Source organism: Crotalus tigris, unplaced genomic scaffold, assembly GCF_016545835.1.
Source record: "Crotalus tigris isolate CLP2741 ecotype Arizona unplaced genomic scaffold, ASM1654583v1 scf7180000017865.1625608, whole genome shotgun sequence".
In the NCBI taxonomy this organism is placed as follows: Eukaryota; Metazoa; Chordata; class Lepidosauria; order Squamata; family Viperidae; genus Crotalus; species Crotalus tigris.
Genome location: NW_024096686.1, coordinates 757,115 through 779,890, shown reverse-complemented (window position 1 = coordinate 779,890; position 22,776 = coordinate 757,115). Strand labels below are relative to the sequence as shown.

Below are 22,776 nucleotides of genomic sequence, written 5' to 3'. Positions count from 1 at the left end.
CTCTAACTGCTGCCCCACCTCGGCTTTTAAGATATCTTCCATGTTGGTATATTTACTTTATGGAATGTCTATGTACTTCTTCCATCTATGATTGATCCTGTGAATCAGATCCACTGACGTCCTTTAGCATACTAATCTGAGATTGGAACATCCTTCTGAGTTTGCAGGTCTTTTCTTGTTTTCCCATGTTCTTTTCCCAGTATCTTTACTGATATTGTTATACTATTGCTCTATAGCAGACATGTCAAACACAAGGCCCAGGGGCCGGATGTGGCCCGCGAAGCCATCCTGGACACAGTGAGGGAATGGCCCCCACTGCCTTGGCCCTGGCCCAGGCTAGCCGGGAGCCAATGTACAATTTTGTGGTGGCCATCTATGCTGAAACACATTCAGTCTTAGCTCCACAAGGCCATCTGGAAACAGCGAGGAACCAGCCCCTGCTGTGTTAGCCCCACCCCCTGGGTGCATGCTGGGGAGGTATCACCCTTTGTGAGGAATGAAGAAATGCATCATCGCCTGGAAGCGGCCAGCAAATGGCTCTTGTCTACTTCACATATCCGGCTTGATGGGCTCCGAGGGAGGGGTTTCAGCAGGCAGTGAGGCTCCTCCAGTGGACCATGCGTTGGCGCTTGCCCCAGTTCTACCCCCTTCTGCCAGAGACCCCCAGATATGTCCCACTCCTGCCCAGGCCCCCACAGGCACCCTTGACGCAAACGATGTAGAACTGGCCATGCCCACCCAGTAGGCCACACCCACCCAGTAGGCCATACCCACCCGTCCCCCGAGGGCAACCGCAATGTTGATGTGGCCCTCAATGAAATTGAGTTTGACACCCCTGCTCTATAGGCAGCTCCCTGAAACGATTTGTTAAGTTCCTTCCAAAATTCTTTTATTTTCTTGGGTTTGGCTTCTCTTCTCTTCTCTTCCTGTTTTAATATCCAATTTGATTTCTTCTCTTCCTGTTTTAATATCCAATTTGATTTCTTCTGCCATTGGCAGTTTGTTTTGGTTTTCATTGTTAACAACTTCTTTTTTATTCCATATTTTCTTGCATTCCCTATCAATGAGAGTCAATACTTGCAAAGTAATTCCTGTTCTCCTTGAAAATGGTGCGTGTATATTCAAGAGCATATTGTGGAAACTGGGTAATTGTTTTCTTCCACTCTAGTTCAATTTGAATTAGAGTGGAACACATTATGTGTTCCATAATCAACCTGTGGCCACATCTATGTTGTTAAAACCGAGCTCTTCTCATCCCTGTTATATTGTCAGATTGATTTCTGGGTGCTCCATCTGGTGATATCCATGTATATATAGGCATAATTTTCTTTGCTTGAAGAACGTGTTAGCAAAGTAGCCATTAGACAATGGAATATCCGTTCTGTACACATCACACAAATATTCCTAATAATGCTTCTGAAATTTGTAGGCTCTAAGTTGTAAAACACAAGAGACTATATTGCATTTGCTTTATTGTTGCGCTTTGGCATGTGCACTTTGTTCCCACTTTGGGGTTTTCATACCTTTGCTTGCTAAGTGCTGCTGTCAAACTGCTAAATACAGATATATGTTCTATAACTGTGTTATTAGGAAGGAAAAGTATCTTCAAGCAAACAGCCTGATAGCTGTATTTTAGTTACTATGTTTATAAGCTCTGCTGGAATGAATCATACTGTGGGTTGCTGTTTCCTAGGCTTTTTTGGGGGCCATTTGTGCATACAGAATAAGAGGGGGAACTGCTTAAAAATTTGCTTTGTTTTCTATGAGAATTTTTTTTTAAAAAAACATTTCATTAAAAACAAACACAGAACAAGTTCTCTGTAGTTCAACCAGTAAGTAAATATTGCTTACATCGCAACCCATTTCTGTGGCCTTAAGGTAAAACAAGGAACCAAGAGCATTCTTTTAAAGATTTCAGAACATTCAAGGTGTTCAGTTACATTCCATTAAAACGCTGCCAATTCAGAACGTTCTAAAGAAGCATTCTGAACAAGAATGTTTTCTCCCAAGCTTGAAATGTTTTTTTTTTCATATTTCATGCACATTCTTATAAATCATACATTTTAACTCTGAGTTCTGTATCTACTCCTAATGCTTTTTAGCTTCTAAGCCTATTTATGTTTCTATCCTGCACTTAGAAAAGAAAACAAGAATTCCAAGTAAAACTGAGATAGTAATGCGATAGTGTTTTATTTATAAATAGGTGAAATTGAATTAGGTTGTTCCAACCATGCCTCGGCTCGGGAAAAAAGAAATTAAACATAAGGAGAGAACACTTTGCGCAGATCCAGAATAATATCTCTGTACTTGATGACAGTGCATTACGTAACATAATTCTTTTTTTACAAAAAAAAAGAAAAAAAGAATGGAAATCTGAATTAGGATTACAATTTTTTTAAATCAGGTTTGCTAATATACATTAGATTTAGAACAATGATAAGGAGGATATTGGCCTCTTAAAACATTTCTTTTCCATTAGGAAAGTACTCCATATTCTCTCATAGGAATACATAAAGGATTTTTTAAAATTTCTGTAAGATATTTAGGTTCATTGTCTAATCTATGTATACCTTTCAACCCCACATTTGCCATTTAAAAATGGTGCAAACATTTTCTAAACAATACTATAAATACCATAATCTCAATTAAAGATAGGGAATCTCATTCAGATGTTGCTCCAATTTATCTCATCACTGGCCAGGCACTGGAGCTGCTGAGAAATAAATTCACTGGCATCTGAGTAACCGCAGATTCTCCAGCTCTGATATACTGGTGCTTCGGTGAATTCGGGACAACTTTTTAAATTTCAGCAGAGAGTTGAATATGCAATTGCTCTGTATATAGTAAGCTGAAAATGGGAAAAAAAATCTACACTTTTTTCTTTTACACCTACGCTCAACCTGTAGATGTTTTTTCCTCCTGCAAATGTGCTGCAAAAGTAACCTTAGTAACAGTTTTCAAAAGTGCCTAAGGTACAAAGCAGCCATTACAGCACAGAACTATTTTCCCACTGCAGTCCTAAAAATATCCAATATTCTAGGCACATCAATCCTAACCAGGAGACACCCTGAATACTGGCAAGGGAGAAGAGGTAGCAAAGACTGAAGAGCATTCCAAAGTGAGGCAAAAAAAGACTCTAAACTGAGAGTGGGGGTAATTCAAAGAAGCCAGAAAGCCAAAAAACTTTTAGCAACGGGGTGAGACCATAAAGGAAGAATAAAAAAAATCTGTACCTAATATGTAGAAAAATGCATATACAAAAATGCACAAAGCAATGAGGAATCAAATGAAATGGGATGAAAGGAATGATAGAGAGGCTCGCGTAATTGGGTAAGACAGACCCACCTGGTCTTGACAAAGAGTAAAAAGAATCTAGAAGGATGACAAGAATGTTGTCTGAAGCAAGAGAGTATACTCGAAGTAGGAGAATACATCGTGAAGAACGTTAAACATTTTGCTGTTGTTTTTAGCATTCTATAAGGGCCATTATTTATTTGCTGGTGGCCTCAAGTTTGCTAGTGGATGGATTGTCCTGAGAAGTAGCTGGAGCAGATTATCACTAAACTTTTCTTAATTCATTTGAACAAATATTCTAAAGGCCAATTAACAAATATATTCAAAATATAAATAGCTGTGTTGAAAAGCTTCACAATGATGGAATCAATTTGGTGCTATGTTCATTATGTCTATTAAGCTAGCTCTGTTTTCAGAGTTTTTTTTAAAAAAATGCTTATTTAATTGAAAGAAAAGTACAATTTGTTTCAAAACAAGTCCTGTACCCTTTGTACTCGCTCACCAAATATAAGGCAAGATAAATGAAAAGAAGAAAAAAGATTTGTTTGATTTTATAAATCACTCAGAAATTTGCTTTGAAACATCTTGTTTGGTGCTGTGGAAAAGAATGGTTTAAAAGCAGCATATTCTTTCTTTTCCTTGAGAAACTCGGGGTTGAAGAACTGCAATCCTTATCAGGTAGATAGTAAAGCACTGCTCACCTGCTGCAAAGCAAGAACATGGCAAGTCCTATGGCAGTGATGGCGAACCTTTTAGAGACCGAGTGCCCAAAAACTGGCCCTGCCCCCACTCCACCCCCCTGCCCCACCCCTCATCCCCTGCCCCGCCTGTCCACAGGACCACTCATCGCCTCCAGGGCCCGCCGCAGATCGCCCAGGCAGCCCAGCAGCGCTATGGCGGCCACGCCCTCTTTCTGCGCCCTGCAGCATCAACTGCATGATGGAGTGTGAGGGCAGAGTCTTGTGTATGCTGCCTGGCTGCCATGTCCTAGGCTGCGTTGCTCCATGTGGGCTACACTCAGGGGCGACTCTCCTCCAGGGGGGCTGCTGGAGAGGAGGGGGTCACAGGGAGGCAAGGCTGGGGCAAGGGCACGTGTGCCCACAGAGAGGACTCCGAGTGCCGCCTCTGGCACCCATACCATAGGTTCGCCATCACTGTCCTATGGTATAAAGAAGGCAATGAGAAAGGTTTGATTTAGAAAGCCTAAATACGTGGAAATATTAGAAAGCCTACATATGCGGAAAGGCATACCAAAATGTGTGTGTGTGTGTGTGTGTGTGTGTGTGTGTGTGTGTGTGTGTGACAGAACATGAGGATTACATCACCTTATTTAACTGTCCATATATAACTAGCTTGCTAGATTATCTCAACGTCACAGATCTGGTGGGATATCAATAAATAAAATTAAATTTAAAAATATGCTGAAAAAATCTGTGATGTTGAGGTAAGCTAGCAAGCTGCATTGGTTGCCAATTGGCTTCCAGATACAATTCAAGATGCTAGTTTTAGCCTTTAAAGCCCTTCGTACCATGGGACTGGGCTACTTGAGAGACCGCCTCTCCCTGATCCCATCAGCCCACCACATTTGATCTGGCAGAGAGGGCACACTGCAAGATCTACATTGGGGGGGAGGAGTCCCAGGGAATGTTCCTTCTCTGCCAGAGTGCCCATCTTATGGAACATTCTTCTTCCCAAAATTAGACTAGCTCCATCTCCTTTGACATTCGGAAAGCCCTTCAAGACTTGGTTATGTTATCAGGCCTGGGGCTCCCAGGGAACTGGAGACATGTCTAGTTGGCTCCATTGATGAGGTAGCCATTTTATTCTCCCCTTGCCTAGGGTTTGTGCATTTGTTTTTATAATCTTTATTTTTTAATCTGAACTTTGTATTTTCTACATTTCTTGTTTTTATATGTGTTGTGGTTCAACTGTATGCTGCCCAAAGTCATGTTCTGTGAGATGGTCAGCTCTACAAATTTGGCTAATACATAATTAGGGCTAATAAAATCCAGCAGGATGGAGGGGAGTCCAAAATCCCATATCCTACTCCATCAAGGTTGCTCTGACTGACTGTGAGAATAACTGTGAGTTGCTTCTATTATTAAACTAAAGCTTTTAAAAATCTTCCTAAAGTTTCCACAAGTTTTTTAAGTGAGCTGCATAAAACATTCCCAGTTCTCTAACAGAAAACAAGCCTCTTTGTAACACAGTGAGACTGTCTTAAGTTTTACTTGATCTACAGCAATTAGTGGGAAAGCATTTGCTATTATGTGAGATCATGCAGATTACACAATGGTGCTGTGGGGCCTGAAAAGATTAACAGTCCTTGTTATAAACAGGTTGTTCAGATCCCTGAAATCCCAAAGTACCCTTAACAATATTTCGGATGCTTAAAGGTTTTCACACAGATGGTTTGCCTCTCTCTTCTGCCCTTGATCAGATGAGTCTCACCACAATCCAGATTTCTGTACTTGTGGGAGAGGAGAAATGATGGGCTTGGCATGTGGTCAGAGCCGCAACAAAGAAAGAGTCTAATTATGTGGCTATGACACAGCTTTCTATTTTTACCTTCAGATGGTTGATCAAAAACCAGGTTCACGTATGGTAAACTTTTTGTTTGGTCTGCTGCTCTTTGTAGCAAGATTATGCATTGGATTTCCCACAGGAAAATTCCATTCCTCAAGTCAAAATTCATAAACAGAGGTCTGCTATCTAATTTTCATCCCACCAGCTAAAACAGCTAGCTAAGTTTTGCAACGAATGCTTCCAAAGATTCATCTGTGGCATTTGCCAGTTTTGGCTCCATCTGCAGACCCAGCTCCAACTCAGCCACTGCTCAGAACAGCCCACACCTCACCCCACTTTCCAAATATCAAGAAAAGGCTTTGAGAAATCAGAGTTTGAAGAGGAAGAGGATGATTTCCCCCCAGTATTTGTTAGAGAACACCCCTGCTTCCCACATTACAAAAGGAGCTTTCCACCTCAGGAAGCTTAATCTGGATCCATCCCCATGACAGACCACAGGAACACTTCATCTGGGCAAGCTGTAAGTACTGTAACATCACCTTTAGCTTAGCTTCAAGTAAGATCTATTCTGCTATACAAGAAAAAGCCAACACAGCTGAACATCTATATTTGATAGGTAAACATTCTGAAGTTTGATTCCTATTGATCACATGAAAACAATTCTTGGTAACAATATGGATACTGTTTGAGATTGCCTTCTTCCAACATACAGTTCCAAGACTTAACCAGGCACCGATTCTGCTATCCAGATTATAAACCACATAAACCAATTTCAAATTGCATATGGATGGACATACTTTCACTAAAAAAAAACTATCCATCCTGATGCAGGTAACACTTAAAAGTACAGCAGTATACACCATTGTTCATAAATTCATTTAACACATTTTTTCACCTTTGCAAAAGATAACAAGTCACTTAACTTTTGGAACTTATGAAATGTTTTTAACTATAGCTTTCTGTCTTGACACCAAGGATATAACTATGCACTTTTAAGATTCACAAAAATCTATCACAGAATTTGCATCTTATTCACACACTACAAGGTGATACTTGTAAAAGTACTATAATAAAGTGTGAATATTGACAAAGTACGTTTGGAAGGATAGGAAAACATTTAGACTGCAAAATGAAGAGAAGGCCAATTTGGAGTAGGCTAAAAATAAAAAAAACATTGTTCCAAATATGAAAAAGAAAAAAAATATTGGCTAATGTTGGTTTAAAAAAACTATGAGCAATTTGATTATTCATATGCAATAAGAAGTCTGTTGCCCAAATATGAAAATATATTATGACCAGGTAGAATTCCAGTGACTGATTGGAAAATTAAAACCCTACTTATCCATATTTCTATCTTGATTTGCCATACTGCTTGGTCTGGAAGAACTTTTTTTTTGTTTGTTTAGATGAAAATGTGCTATTTTTTTTACGTAGTTTAGCTGTTCTTCTCTTTTAAAAAGTAGCCGTAACTTGCCATCATACTAGGCCACAGTAGGGTTGTTATATATTTGGCCCATTCAAAAGTCACAGCTGATCATTCATCAAAGACTTATTAGTAGCTATGAAAAAACAACAATGTATTTATTCTATTTGAAATGTAATGACACGTGATATACATAATGCAAACACCATATAACCATATTGGCTGTTAAAAAAATTAGTAGCTTGTGAAGACAGGAGAAAAAGACAGGGGAACTTTAGTTTAAATTCCAGAATTGGGAGAAGTAAAGAACAGACACCTCTCTTTTCACTCTGTCGCATAATCAGCACCTGTCCCAGCTGCAAATAAATTTCTTGTATATAGATAAGCTTAAGGGCAATAAAAGCGCAATAAAAAACAAAAAGAAAGAAAATTAGAAATAGTAGCAGAGGAAACATTTGGAAGAGCTTCAACGGTCAGGAGGTTGAGTCATCGGTAACAATCAAGGGCAGTATAGTATAGTGGTGGCAAACCTATGGCACACGTGCCACAGGCGGCACTCAGAGCCCTCTCTGTGGGCACGTGCACTGTTGCCCCAGTCTCATCTCCCCCCGCGGCCCCTTCCTCATCAGCAACCCCCTGGAGGAGAGTTGCCCCCGAGTGTGGCCCGCATGGAGCAGCGCAGCAAAGGACAGGGTAGCCGGGCAGCAGGGACGAGACTCCGCCGTCGCATCCCATCTCATGCAGTTGATGCTGCGGGGTGCGGGCAGAGGGCGTGGCCACCATGGTGCTGCTGGGCTGCCTGGGTGACCTGCGGCAGGCCGTGGAGGAGGTCAACAGCCCTGCGGGTGGGCTGGGTGGGGGTGAAGCGGACAGGATGGGGGGCAGAGCAGGGTGGTGGGACAGGGCGAGTCCGGGTTTTGGACACTCGGTCTCTAAAAGGTTCGTCATCACTGGTATAGTATTTACTGATTAAATCATAGGCACTTAACAAGCTTTGAGAAGTATACAGGTAGTCCTCAACTTACGACCACAACTGAGCCCCAATTTTCTATTGCTAAGCAAGGAAGTTGTTATATGAGTTTTGCTCCATTTTGCAATCTTTCTTCCCACAGTTGTTAAGTGAATCACTGCGGTTATTAACTTAGTAATGCAATTGTTAAGTGAACCTGGCTTCCACTTGTCAGAAGGTTGCAAAAGTGGTCACGTAACCTCAGGACACTGCCACTGTCATAAATACATACCGCTTGCCAAGCGTCTGAATTTTAATCTCATGATCGTGAGGATGCTGCAATGATTGTAAGTATGAAAAAAACCTCATAAGTCTCTTTTTTTCAGTGCCACTGTAGTTTTGAAGGGTCATTAAACAAATGAAGGTAGATATACATGTCCCAGGACAATGTTCCAAGATCCAGTCTGAGTGGGTCACCGGGATCAAAGGTTTATTCTTCCAAGTTTTCAGGCTCATGCTGGAGCCCTTCATCAGGAAAGTTCTCTCTCTCTCTCTTTCTCTCTCTCTCTCTCCCTCCCTCCCTCACTCCCTCTCTCTCTCTCTCATGGTTGGCTACATGCTCTCTCATGCTTTGTACAATTCAGCTGCTCTGAGGAGAGAAAAAATACCAGATTATAAATTTTATTCCAATTTTGAACCATATTTAATTCAGAGTCTCTCTCTCTCTCTTCTCAGTTTTATAATTATCTCTCTTGACATTCCCCACTCCCAATCATCAGTGGATTTGGGCTATACACGACAATAGCTGTAAATGCAAAGTCTGAAAGCTTGGAAGACTAGACCTTTTGTCGCAGGGACTGGCTTAGATTGGATCCTGCAGCATTAAACTACAGTAGTGGTTTAAGTTTGGGACTACCTGTATATAGGAAGAAAGAAATTCAGGCAATATATGCTTATGGTCAAGCAAAAATCAATCTTAGTGGAACTCTAAAAGATTTAATCTCTTCAATGTCTCCTAAATCATGTGGTGGTGGGGGGAGTGGAGAGACTTCACTAGAGTTAAGGAAGCATTGAAATAGCATTGGAAAAACCAGGAGGAAATTTCAAGCCTGGAGGAACAAGAAGGAAGAACACTAGAGAGATCTTTTTCTTAGTGGAAAAATGAGAAGAGGCTTTTCTTCTGAAAATTAGAGATGCAAAAATGAAGTAAAATAGCATGTCATGGAGTAATATGGCCCATAAGAGAAAACCCGTTGTGGCAGGGGGTCTTCAAACTTGGCCCTTTTAGGACTTGTGGACTTGAGCTCCCAGAATTCCTCAGCCAGCGTGCCTAGCTGAGAAATTCTGGGAGTTGAAGTCCACAAATCCTACAAGGGCCAAGTTTGAAGACCTCTGTGTTATGGTATCAATAAGGATGCATGTATATACAGGTATCTGTGACTTATGACCATAAGGAAGTCTGCCCATTACAGTTGTAAGATGTGCTGGTCGTAAAGCGGTTCACCCATGTGACCAACAATCTTTTCCACAATGGTTGTTAAGTTCAGCTGTGATCCTTAAGCAAACCCATTGTTTGCTATAGCGCATTTTTGCTGAAAGCCAGAAGTCATGGCCCGGTGACTATGGAATGCTGCAAACAGCCAGAAATGCAGGCCGTTGCCATGCATGTGAGATGCGGTCATGTGACCATGAGGAGATCATCAAAATTTTGGAACCAGTTCCACTTCAAATGGATAAGCATAAGTCAAGGACTACCTGTATTGCAATGAATTAGGAATTTTATAGGACAGGTCAGGAAACAGATTCATTTTCTATCATGGCAACTGATGGGTGAAATTAATTTTTCCTCAGTTTAAGGCAGAAGCAATTCATGTGTGGTAACATATATAGATGGGGTTCTATTGCCATCACACATGTCAAGATGTTGCAACCAAGGAAAACTATGGTTGCATTATTATTATTATTTTGTTTCCTACACATCGCTAAGTATGTTTTCCATGGCAGCCCTTGATTTTTGTTGCTAATGTCACATGAGATGAGGACATATGCAGCATGGACTTGAGTTCTTTTCACAACTATTTCAAAGCCACTGAATTATGTTCTCTCCATTTAGCAGGTACAGAATGTGGCCATGTGACCAATCATGGGTGCCCTAAACACAAGGCGGGTCTGCACAAGCTGCATTGGTGCTCATTTTCTTCCAGATCCAATTCAAGGTGTTCATTATCATTTTTAAGGCCCTACATGGCATAGGGCCAGGCTACTTAAGGAACCATCTTTGCTCCATTACGTCAGCCCATCCCACTCGGTCACACAGCAAGGATATGTTGTGAACCCTGCCAGTTAAAGAATTCTTCTCTGCCATTGCTTTCCCATTTTGAGCCCACTCCTGCCTGAGGTGAGGTGGGCCCCCACTCTCCTGGCCCTTTGGAAATGTTTGAAGTTCCAGCTCTATTGACTTGCTTGGGGCTCACAGAGGACCACAAAGCTGTGGGCCCGGTTGGCATTTTGAAGGCCTCCCCCCCCGCCGCCTTTTTAACTTAATTTTACTTTATTCTATTCTTGATTAAATTACCCTCTAATATAATTGCCTCCTAATGTAATTGTACATCTCTGAGAGTCCCTCTGTGAGTGAGATGGGCAGTTTCTAAATTGGATATATATACATATAAATAAATAAATTAACAGCAAAACACAAATATAATTCCTCCTACATTTCATTCTGTTTTCTTGCTGCTCAATATAGGTCTGCATCAGACGGGCACAGGAAAGGGAGGAACAGAACACCCATATGTAAAAGGAGAGAAATACAAACATTTTCATGACTCCCGCTTCTAACAGACCTCCTGGTAAGTCAACCATCTCTCAACCAGCTACAGCATATGAATATATTATGTGTGACTTCGGAAGGTAAAAATTTGCCATGGACCCCAAGTCCATCAAGGGGGGTCATTGGCTATGTCAGGGGTAGGCAACCTCGGCTCTTTTATGACTCATGGACTTCAACTCCCAGAATTCCTGAGTCATAGCTGACTCAGGAATTCTGGGAATTGAAGTCCATGAGTCATAAAAGAGCCAAGGTTGCCTACCCCTGGGCTATGTGAAGGAGTGGTCATTGTTTCTCAAACCCCAAATAGGAGGAACCCTGATTGGAGCAACTTTATCCAACCAGGGAACATTATTGAAGGTGAACTCTCCTTTGCAGAACAAACAAGAGCAAATCCCTCCCACACTCACAGCCTCTTGTGAAATTTGGCATTTCCAGTAGAAAAAGAGGAAGGCAGCAGAATGGTTCCAACTTTCAGTCTGGAGTGTTCTTCATTTACTTTACTAATTCAACAGGAAGCTGGACTCGAAATGTGGCATAACGTGGAGCTCAGTTCAGTACACTTCATAGGTAGAGAGAGATGAAGCTTTCAAAGTGTTGGGCAGAGGTGAACATCTCTAACCCACCAAGCCTACTATTCACTCTTCCTTTCGTATTTCCATATGAAGATTAGCTTAACAGAGGAGTCTGGATAAAGAGGGAGCGTTCAATAAGTGCACTGGCCAGACTATTTTTTTGCCTTTTTTATTTAAATCCTCAAAGTTATCAAATTTGAAAAATGCAATAGCCATACAGGAAATCCAACAAGAAATGATTGTTTCTTATGGCACTAAGCTCCAGCTGCAGGCACAATTTCAAACCATTCATCAACAACTGTCATAATTTAAGCCAATTGCCTTTATCTTACGCTTTCTCTAAATCAACAATATTCAGTACATTTTCTTGTTGTTTTCATATATTTCTCAATGACCTGTGGAAAAGTGAGTATGTGGGTTACACATCCCTTGCTTGGCATGAAGTCACATTACATTTCTCAAATTTTGCTGACTGTCTTGTCTCTTAGCTTTTGAGTTGAAAATCCTGCCAACTCTTTCCAGGGTACACTTTCACCGGTCCCTCTGTACTTTTTGCATTCATCCTTGTTACCTTGCCTTTCATATAAGAGAAAACTTTTTTCCGATTATCAGCCACAGATTGAGCCTCCACATACAAACCTGTATTAAATAAGCCACACTGGAACTCCAGGACGAAATACTCTTTGCTTCAGCTTTCACACAATCTCTGCTGGCAGTCTCACCATTTTCAAACATTATCATATGTATGATTTCCTTTCTATCATTGTTTGACACAAAAGCTTAAACCAATTGTTTCAGTTCCACTCTTTGATCACTCTTCCCATAAACATTCCTAAAATATTCATTTGAATATTCCTCCACTTAAGTTTCATTGCAAATAATTCATTTTTAATTCCATTCACCCTTCTGAGGGCTTGTTTAGCCATCTTTGCTCACTTATGAAACATGTTATTTCCATTAGAATTGGTCTCTATTTTCTGTCTTATTTAACCTTAACCATGTCTTACCCCTTTGAGCAAATCCTTGGCAATTACCTTTCTTTCATTCTGATTTTTGTAGGAATCATTTCCTTTTCCCCATTTTTCTTACAAATAATATGAGCCGAGGTGGCTCAGCAGTTAGAGTGCAGTACTGCAGGCCACTTTACCTGACTGTGTTCAGCAGGTCAGCGGTTCAAATCTCACCGGCTCAAGGTTGACTCAGCCTTCCATCCTTCCGGGGTAGGTAAAATATACATTGCTTACTGGTGTACACCGCTTAGAGAGTGCTTGCACTTAAAGCGGTATATAAGTCTCATAAATAAATAAATAAATAATAAATAGCCTCCTTCACCATCACTGCATCTCATCCCCCATGCATCCTTCTCTAATTCTGTCATTCTTCCGTCCATAAACAATTGACTCAATTTTGCTTTTAGATTTATATTTTTCTCTTTTCTAAGCAGATTGTCACCAGTCACATTTTTTATTCATTCTTGAATCTCAAAATGAGTTGATGCATTTTTTCTATTCTCTCATCTTCTTCCCACCTATCACTTCGTGTTCATTACCTAGCATGATTTCCACTCAGTCCCAATCAAATTAGAATGTAGCACAATTTCCCCTCAGACCAAGTGCTGATTCTTTCTATTATCACCATTTGTTGAAATACAATGTTCAATTAGCACCAACCTACGGAATCTTATTTTCCTATACCCTCAAAATCTACTTGGCACAAATTCTTGTGTTCTAGAACATATTTTAGATCTATGTCTATTTTTTCTTTAATTTTATTTTTCTAATTTTAGCATTTACATCTCTTATATTTAACATGCCATGGTCATTACCAGATGGATACTGACCTGCAACTGGCATCATAACAGATTAATCAAAGTTAATCAATCAATCAATTTCATATAATATAGAGAAGTGATCACTTAGGCTACCAACCTTAGTTACACTGTTGCTATATTCAGCATTCCTTGCTGAAACATGGACAGCATTAGATTTGGCACATTTTGACATGTACGCCAAAATGTGCCAAATAACCGAACTTCACCCTGATCCCGTTCTGCTGCTCTTGTAAGCTGAATCAGCCACTACTTTGCAAGACAACATATTGTCCAAAACTCAACAGTACAAGCAGCACACTAGCACACTCATTGTCAAACACTGATATACAAAACAAGACCAAGCTAATTTATATCAGGCACATTAAACTAACATCACTAGCAGAAAATAAGGCAACTCATCTAATATTATTTAAATGGTAACAGAATTATAGTCATACTGAAAATGCTCAACATCCTAATTGGGCAGAAATGCAATCATTACTCGTGAGGCAGGTTCATCCATTTCTTAGAAACACTTCCCACCAACTACAATTCAAACATTAAGCTATATTGTAGTTTCATGTTTCATTTTCATTTTTAGAGGATCACAGAAATGACAACCCTACACAAGCCAACTTTTTCTAAATCTCTACATGGCTACAAATGAAAATCTAAAATGGAAGCCCAGGAAGTGAGAAAGCCTGCTTTCTCAAGTCTTTTCAAACAGCACTAGCAAACACGAGGGGAACATTTAAATACATCAATCTTTTGCAAAAATGCTTCATCACCCACCCAGCCTGTTTTACTTTTAACCATTATGTGGTTACAATCCACTTTCTTACTTCATCCCCCAAACTGGATTATTGATATGATAGAATTAGAATCTATTAAACTGAAAAAGCAGTCAACTACCATAGAGATCGCCCTGGCATAGGGCTACTTAAGGCTCAAATAATCTATCTGTCATGCTCAATAAGAAGGCACCTGAGTAATGTTAAGTGGACATACCTCACGGAGTTGATGTGAAAAAGCAAAATTTATAAAGCATTCTGAGTATTGCTGCAGATATAGATGACTACACACACATACAGCCTCAAAGAAATGTATTGGAGAACACAGGCATTCTTGCTGAAAACTACCAGGTTATTTCCATAATTGTAAGTACAGTACCTCTTACCATTTTAATTGTAAGCTAACAAACTAACAAATCCCAGTGCCATAAGGACAAAATGCTTTGTTTAACTGTTACCAGGTTTGGCAACAAACCCGTAAAATATAGGAATGCTTTTGATTTCTCACAGCATATGTATAAAACACGACTGCATATAACAGAAACATAAATTAATGTAGCACCCTTCCAGCGAGTATATACGGAATATACAGTATCAGATTTTTACCATCAGATGCCAGCAAGTATAGCAATTTCTAGCTCTTCAGCTAGCAGGGAGTCTACAGTAGTCTTTAAATTAAAAGAGATAAATCCTGCATTGTAAAGAAAATATTTGTCCTACTCCAGTAGAGATTCAAGGATCTGCATTCTTAGATGTACAGAATTTAAAATTTTCTTTCCGGAACCGTTCCTAGCCAAGGTAGGGGACTCTTTAAAAGTTATGTTAAGATTCACGACTTTGCCCATTCAGCCACTATAAAATTGCAGATTGGGAGAGACTATTATGCGTCTCTTTAATCCCTGGACGCGTTCCTCCTTCCCAAGGGTTCCCAACAACAGAAAATCTCACACTCGGCCAAAGCACCCCGAAAAGGTCACGGATCAGGGCTCTTTCGCCCACCCAGGTTGCGTCTCTGCCCTCTTCTTCCAAACCAACTCGTGCCGCAAATTCAGAAATAAAAATAAAGCAATTCCCCCCCCACCCAAAAAAAACACCCCATTCCGATATTCAGCTTGCATGAGCTGCCACTGCACTGGGTATTCGACCATTCTCTCCCCCCCCCCCGCCCCGCGTCCCGCTCCCTCGAGTCAGAAAACTAACCAAGCGCTAACAAAAGAGGATCTCCCCCCTCCCCCTTTCTGGAATTTTGTTCCGCCGATGCCTTGAGGTTCCCCAATACAACAATTTTTCTAACGGCCGATTTCCCCACGGAACAGGCTGCGGCGAAAGGGGGTGGCGAACGGGCAGCCTTTTCCCAGCCTGCCGCCCACCCCCGATCGGGAGGGCTAAAACTCGCGCGGACAAGGGACGGCGACAGTCGGTGCAGTCCTGGACGCCTGCCCAGCACCAGATGCGTCGCAAAGAGGGCTGGCGCGGCGAGAAGTTTGGATGCCAGAAGGGCAAATTAAATAATAATAATAATAATAATAATAATAATAATAATAATAATAATAATAATAATAATAATAATAATGATGATGATGATGATGATGATGATGAAAGAAAAACGCGTGACAAGGAGAAGCAGGTTAACTGGAAGCCGCCAGTCCGCCCAGCTCAAACCAAATCCATATGCGAGGTGAGGTGTGTGTGTGTGGGGGGGGAGACAGCTTCCACACAAAGAGGCCAGCCCCTAATCGCCCTCAAACTTCCCAGCAGGTCTGAGAAAAAGAAGAAGGGAGAGTCTCTCTCTTCTCCCCTCATTCTTCCGCCCGTCCGTAACTCCGCCTCTCCTCGCCCCATTCATTCCGGCTGGCCTGCCGGCCTCCCTTCCTGCCCTCCATCCTTTTCTTACCTGGCTCAGCGGCGAGGCGACGCTCCCGTCCGCCTTCCCCCTCCACAGAGCCACTCAAGAGAGCAAAAAGAGGCTCAGCCGCAGCGCCAGCGAAAGACCGACAGCCTCCTCAACCCGCTCGCCTCCTCCTCCTCCTCCTCCTCCCCACCTTGGGCAACAGTTGGTAGTTGCGCGAAAGCCACGCCTCCGCCTCCGCCCACGCCCCCACCCCACGGCTTGTTGTTGCTAAGCGCCCCGAGCGCTTCATTGTATCCGTCCGGTGATATCACAATGGCGGGGTTTGCAAAGATTCCAAAAAGGGGTGGAGTCAAGAGTCGAGAGGTAATAATAACTTGAAAAGAGGTCAAGGCGGGCCATTTCGGGCTGGCCGTTGGTTGCTCGCCGCCGGCGGGGGATCGGAGTCTTTGCTGAAGGCTAACATCCGACCCTTGTGAAAAGCGGTGGAAATCTTTCGGCTAAAAGGGATGGGTTGCAGCTGAACAGCCGCGTTAAAGGGCAAAGTCCGGCTGACCTCTTAAGGCTTGAGTTTTGAGTAGAAACGCGGTTCCAAAACGCTTCGTGTAACTTGGCATCTTCCTTCCTCGGACGGGAGTATAAGATATAGGGCAGCTTACGTGCTTCTGCCAGCAGACAGCTAAATTCAACCCGTTATGAATTCTTGCAATGGAAGAGGAACATTCTGAGAAATTGTAAAAAAAAAAAAAAAAAAAAAAAAAAATCTCTCCTTTCTCAAGATTTGAACTTGATCTTTTGGACTTGCCCGCAGTGAAGTTCTTAATAAGTCGAATTTGAATTCATAAGGGATGCTCCTTGTTTCAGTGGGATGCAAAATTTATTTTATTTGGATAATAAGAAACAGCCTTGATACTTTGCAGCATTTCTGTGTTTGATTTTAGGTTTGCATACTGTATAGATTGTTTATGCAGAAAACCATATTTAGTAGTCTGAGTAAACCAGTTAAATGAACCATTTTCTCTCTTTTTTATTATATTGTTGTAAATTTCAATGAGAGCCAGTTTGGTTAAGGCATCAGGCTAGATTTAGAAACAAGGAGATGATGAGTACTAGTCCTAACTTGGGCAGAAAAGCAACTGGGTGACTTGGGCCACCAGTCACTTCCTCTCAGCCTTAGGAAAGAGGTAATAGCAAACCAGGACTGAAAAACCTTGCCAAGAAAGCTGCAGGGACTTCTCCAGGCAGTCTCTGACAACCCAACACAATTGAATGGAAGAAAGAAAAAAAAACAATCTCAATACAATAATTGTACAATATTGATTGAAGATTACTAACACTCCAGTGTTAGATTGTTGAGGATAAGAAAAGTATTTCAATATTAATTACTATTTAGGATGTCAGTGCTGTGTGGGTGCTCCATCACTTCAGGTTTTCAAAAATAGACTAGATAACTGACATTTTCATCCAGAACTGAATGTAACATTAAAAAAAAAACTACACATTGTGCCAAATTATTTGTTATACAGTAAAGTTTTGATCTTAAACCAATTAGTATTCAGATCTCCATTGTATTGTTACTTGATGTTTTTGCACACATCGGTAAAAGAAAGTAAACAAGTTTGATAGCAGTTAAACTATCAAAAACTGGAATAAAAAAAAGAAACTATTGATTTTCTAACTTACCTCTTTTCATACATCCATATTTACAATCTTTATAAACATTTTAGCCTCCCCCAAAAAGAAACCAGAGTAAATGATATTTTTGCTGTGCTATTTATCTGTGGCAATGAGCCACATTGTTGACAGTCCTTTTTATATTAATCGGCAGCAGTCAGTAGTAATTCTACCTCAGTTCTGACTTAGAATCTTATTTAGTCTCACCTGGAGGTGGTGGAATTTGAGTCTGGTGAGAACTTGGCATGCAAATCATTTGCTCCGTCACTCAGTTGCTCTTCTTTCTCTCTTGGGCTCATTGTCTGCTCTTCTTTCTCTCTTGGGCTCATTGTCGCCTGGAGCTTGATCTTGTGGAAACTACTGTTTTAAAAAGTCATGGGGAACTGGCAGCACATCAGCCTTTTCCTCGAAGGCTGACACTTAATATGCCTCCATTTTAAAATTTGTATGGCATCATTTGAGTGGAGAAGGTAATGAGCCTGGTTAGTGCTTGGATGGAATAGCTCTAGTGAACCCCAGAACTGCAGGCTAGCTTGGCATGTTGAAAAGCCACCCAGCAAGAATGCATAAACTATTTCCATATGGCTGCCAAAAAAGTTACTAAAGCTATTGAGAGAGCCAGTTTGGCCTAGTGCAGGGTTGGGCAACCTTGGCTCTTTTATGACTCGTGGACTTCAACTCCCAGAATTCCTGAGCCAGCATGGCTCAGCTTGGAAACCTCTCCCTTTCCCCTCAGCATGGCTGGCTCAGGAATTCTGGGAGTTGAAGTCCACGAGTTATAAAAGAGCCAAGGTTGCCTACCCCTGGCCTAGTAGTTAAGGCACCAGGTTAGAAGCCAGTAGACTGTGAGTTCAGCATGATGGCTGGGTGACCTTGGGCCAGTCAGTCTCAGCCCAACCCCCCTCACAGGATTGTTGTTGTGGAGAAAATAGAAGGAGGAAAAAGGATTGGGTATCCTTGCTGCTTTGACCTATTTCTAAAAATAATGAAAGCAGGATACAAATAAATACTGGTATTAATAAAAATTTACTCTCAGTGGTAAAATGGGCCAGCTATTCTACTCAGATCCATGTGATGAGTTCAGGTGATCTGTCTACAAGTTAACCTACTGTTTCCATAATAGTATTGCCTCCCTCAAACTCAATTTTTCTCACAGGCCTTAAATCTTAAGAGCGCTTCTTCTTAATGTAAGAAAACCTTGAGTAGTTGTTTCTTCCTTGCTATTTTCTCTCACCTTTCTCCATTTCAAGTGTTACATTACTTTTCTCCTGTGGGTGTTCAAGAGGGAAAATGTCATGGGTTCTAGTGGCTGCATCAAATGTGCCAGCATGATGTAGTTTAAAAATAGCTTGCAGTTTTCCTGTATCTATAAAGTTCAAGCTGGGTTGGCTGGTTTCCTTCCTTCCTTCCTTCCTTCCTTCCTTCCTTCCTTCCTTCCTTCCTTCCTTCCTTCCTTCCTTCCTTCCTTCCTTCCTCATTTTCATAATAGCAGTGTTATTTAAAGTGTGATAAATTGTATACTGCCAAAACACAGGAGAAGTGTTTTGGGGTTGTTCAAGAACCAGAAAAAGTTGCTTACCATTCATGCATAACACACATTACAATATTCTGGCTAGTCTTTTCAAGATCTGATTGCTCTCTAAATACTTCCTTAAATATCTGTCTCCTTCTGAAACAGCTTAATTCCTTAAATATCTGTCTCCTTCTGAAACAGCTTAATTCAGTATCTTTAAACTTCTACTCTCAATTTGTTGTATACAAGAACAGGCATTCACAACGCCGATGCTTTTGGTTTTGCCTTAGATACCTGTCTGAAAATGAACATTTAAGCAGTAATGAAGTTACATTTAGAATCTCTTCACATTCTGTCAGTCCACAAAGGACACCCCTGTGTGTATGATGGAATTATGTTTTAAGAAAAAATTACTCCATTTTGAATATAGTAATTCAATGTTTACTTGTTTACTCCAATATTTACAATATTTACTCTTTCTACACATTCTCTTCAGAACAGTAGGAGAAATAACTTATTTGTATAAAGTGTCTCATTGAGACAGATCAACTATACTCCACATGGGCATCCTTTCATTCAGTTAATATCTCTTATTCAGATGAAATGCAACCCCCCCCCCAAAGAATGATGTCATCCTTCCTAGGTACACCAGATAGGAAACATAATCAATGAGCTAATTCTACTTTACTGTAAGGCTACATGAACAGAACCTTGCAAGTTTAAAAGTACAAATTTCCCACCATCTCCTTTAGAGCCTTTAGGGAGGGTCTCTTCTGAGCCTTTTTCTCCACCCATTATACAGCTGTGGGCTATGCCCTCTCTTTTCTGACTTTTCCGTAGGCAATATCTCTTTACCCCAGTCTTTTGCACATATCATTCCAATCTGGGGGATAAGTATCCAAGTATTCTATACTTAAATCCCAAATTTTCAGACCTGAAACTAAGCACGTTCTCTGTTAAATGCAATTTTACTTGGAATATCTGGTTCTTGACATGATGTACAGAGGCAAAGCTAAAAAACACTTCCTAGTGGTGATGGATATGGATGCCCCACCTGATAAGGCATTTGGAAGAAAGCTGATTCTCTTCACTTAGCCACATGATCCTAGGAAAATACACATTTGAATTAAAGAGGAACCAACAGGGCACCCTCACCTGCTCTGAACATGCTGCTACATCATCTTGTCACCTCTAAGCCAAATATGGCATAACTACTGTGCCATAATGGCATAATTACTATGCATACAGAGGAAATGTAGCTTCTTTAAGGAGGCATCAACAGCTACACTGTGTGCACCCACAACTCCTCTTCTTTTTCAACTTTGGAACCAAAGTACTGCTCATCCCTATTTCTGATCATCATTTGTCTGATCTTTGGAGTAGTAGAAGTACTTATGAAAGTACTTACATGAAAGATTAGCTGCTGTGTGAACAAAGCAGGCTGGTTCTCAGTAGGTGCCTCCACAAGTAGTCCTTGACTTATAACCGGTCACTTAGTGACCTTTTGAAGTTATGATGGACACCCCAAAAACTACTTATGACCCAATTCCAAAGTTCCAATGACTATCCTCCTCCCAGTCACCTGGCCGCATTTGGGGCACTTGGTAACTAATCTGCATTTATGGACATTTGTAGTGTCTTATGGTCATGTGACCACAATTTATAATGTTTTTTGCCAAAAACAAATGTTGATTTCCTGTTTTTGGCAAAAATGCTCCATGGCAAACAATGGGTTCACTTAATGATTGCGGTGTTTAATGACCACAGATTCATTTAGCAACCATAGTAATTTGCTTAATGATTATCACAAAAAGCTGTAAAATCAAGTTAGTTACATGATAACCCTCTTTACGACTGTAAATTGTCAGGCTCCATTACGATTGTAAGTTGAGGACTACCTGTATTTCACAGGACTGATATGAACTTCAACAGAAATATATTTTAATTAGTTTTTATTGAAAATGGTACATGGAGAATGGGCACCACCCAAGGCACACACTGAAGTGCTCTAAGCATCCTCTTCCTCCATATTCCTCAAGCATAGAGTTAATACATCTTTTCTGTTGAGACAAAAAAATATTTTTTGGCTGTTGTTTCTTCTTTGCAAATACATCTATCTGCACCTAAACACAATCAGGGCTGCCTCACTTTATTCTTCTGCTTTCAGTAACTTCCTTTTTGGGTAGCATTTCTCAACCTCTGGCTTCTGTTGTGTAAAATTTTCTGCAAAAATACATCTGAGAGGAAGTGAAAACAAAAGGAAGATAAAAATGAGAGAAACAGCTTGAAACAGAAACTTTCTTGATAAAGAAAGTTTATTCTTTAAAGTTTATCCTTCAAACCATATTCCTGACTGCAATCCCTTTGTGATGATCATCTTTTATCCACTTGGGAATAGACCCCAAAGGGAAGTTGCTTTGTCCTTCGTTGCTTTCCTGAAAAATCCTCAGAATGTGGAATTATACCAATTGGCTCACATAACACACTGAAATATAAAATACAGTAACCACAATAGCTACGTTTCTTCAGTGCATTGAGCCATCAAATATACAACTGAAATTTAGTTTCTTGTGCCTCGCCAAAGAAGCCACTCAATGTCTTTCTTGCGGAATCAATAAGGTCTGTGGAAAAAAATATATGGTAATGGTACTTTGAAGTAATCAAAAAATGCATTTATTGTTGCTGTTGTTATAAAACTTTTTTTTTTTCTAATTGTGAATGTATTTCTGGAGACTTTGCTTCTTTCAGCATGAGTAAGCGTGGACTGACTGCATTTTCATAGTACTGCTGTTTCATCCTCGCTTCCTTCTGATTTCATAAAGTAGTTAACTGCAGTGAGGCTATTCTGAAGCTTCATCCAATATTATCTTCCCATGGAACAGATTTTGAGATGTGTGCAAAAGGGGGAAATGCCAGGGAAGTGGGAATTACATCTCTTGGTTAAACTGATGGAAGCTGTTTCATCAGCAGAAGATGGCACTTTCTGTTTTTTCATTATATACTCTTCACCACCTTTTATAACTTGTTAGAAATGCAACTAATAAATAATCAAAATAGATAAATGTAGAAAACATGACAGATGTGTTGAGATTTCAATTCCCAGACTAATTATTTATAGGTGACCATTCCAAAAATTTCATCCATTTTATTTTGCAACTGTAAGCTTTTGAAGCATTTCCACTGTTCAGATAAATACATATATGAAAGTAGAGGTCCATGCAAAGAGTAGAGAAGAATCAAGCGATTCATTTTCTTCCTCCATTTTGACTGGATTTCTTTTTTATATATAAAAAAATCCTAGATCTGACATATTTTGTTCTCTAGATTAAAGAGGATTTTTTCCCTGAAATATTTGGCTGTGTTATAAATAAACAAACCATAAACTACATTTTCTATTTAAGAAGATGCATTTAAGTGTGAAAAATCTCAAGATGTTTGATAATCTAACATTATTTTAAATCCTGCTAGATTATGAGAACCAGAACAAAGCGGAATGTTCCAATAACTTGAATTGCCTACTAAAATGTATAAGTAATATTTAATAA

The 22,776-nt window shown here is 40.4% G+C and overlaps 1 protein-coding gene across 2 annotated transcripts in view; it reads right to left on the bottom strand.

Annotated features, from left to right (window-relative positions):
* The window catches only part of RAB11FIP4 (RAB11 family interacting protein 4), a 219,212-nt gene that overhangs the window by 40,971 nt on the left and 155,465 nt on the right, over positions 1–22,776 (bottom strand). Inside the window, exon 1 of one of the 2 annotated variants that reach the window (XM_039343594.1) lies at positions 16,090–16,220. The exons of the other annotated variant lie outside the window; for it this stretch is intronic. The gene's annotated coding sequence lies outside the window, so the exon portion shown is untranslated. Of the gene's footprint in view, positions 1–16,089; positions 16,221–22,776 lie in introns of those variants that run through there. 2 annotated transcript variants of the gene reach the window in all.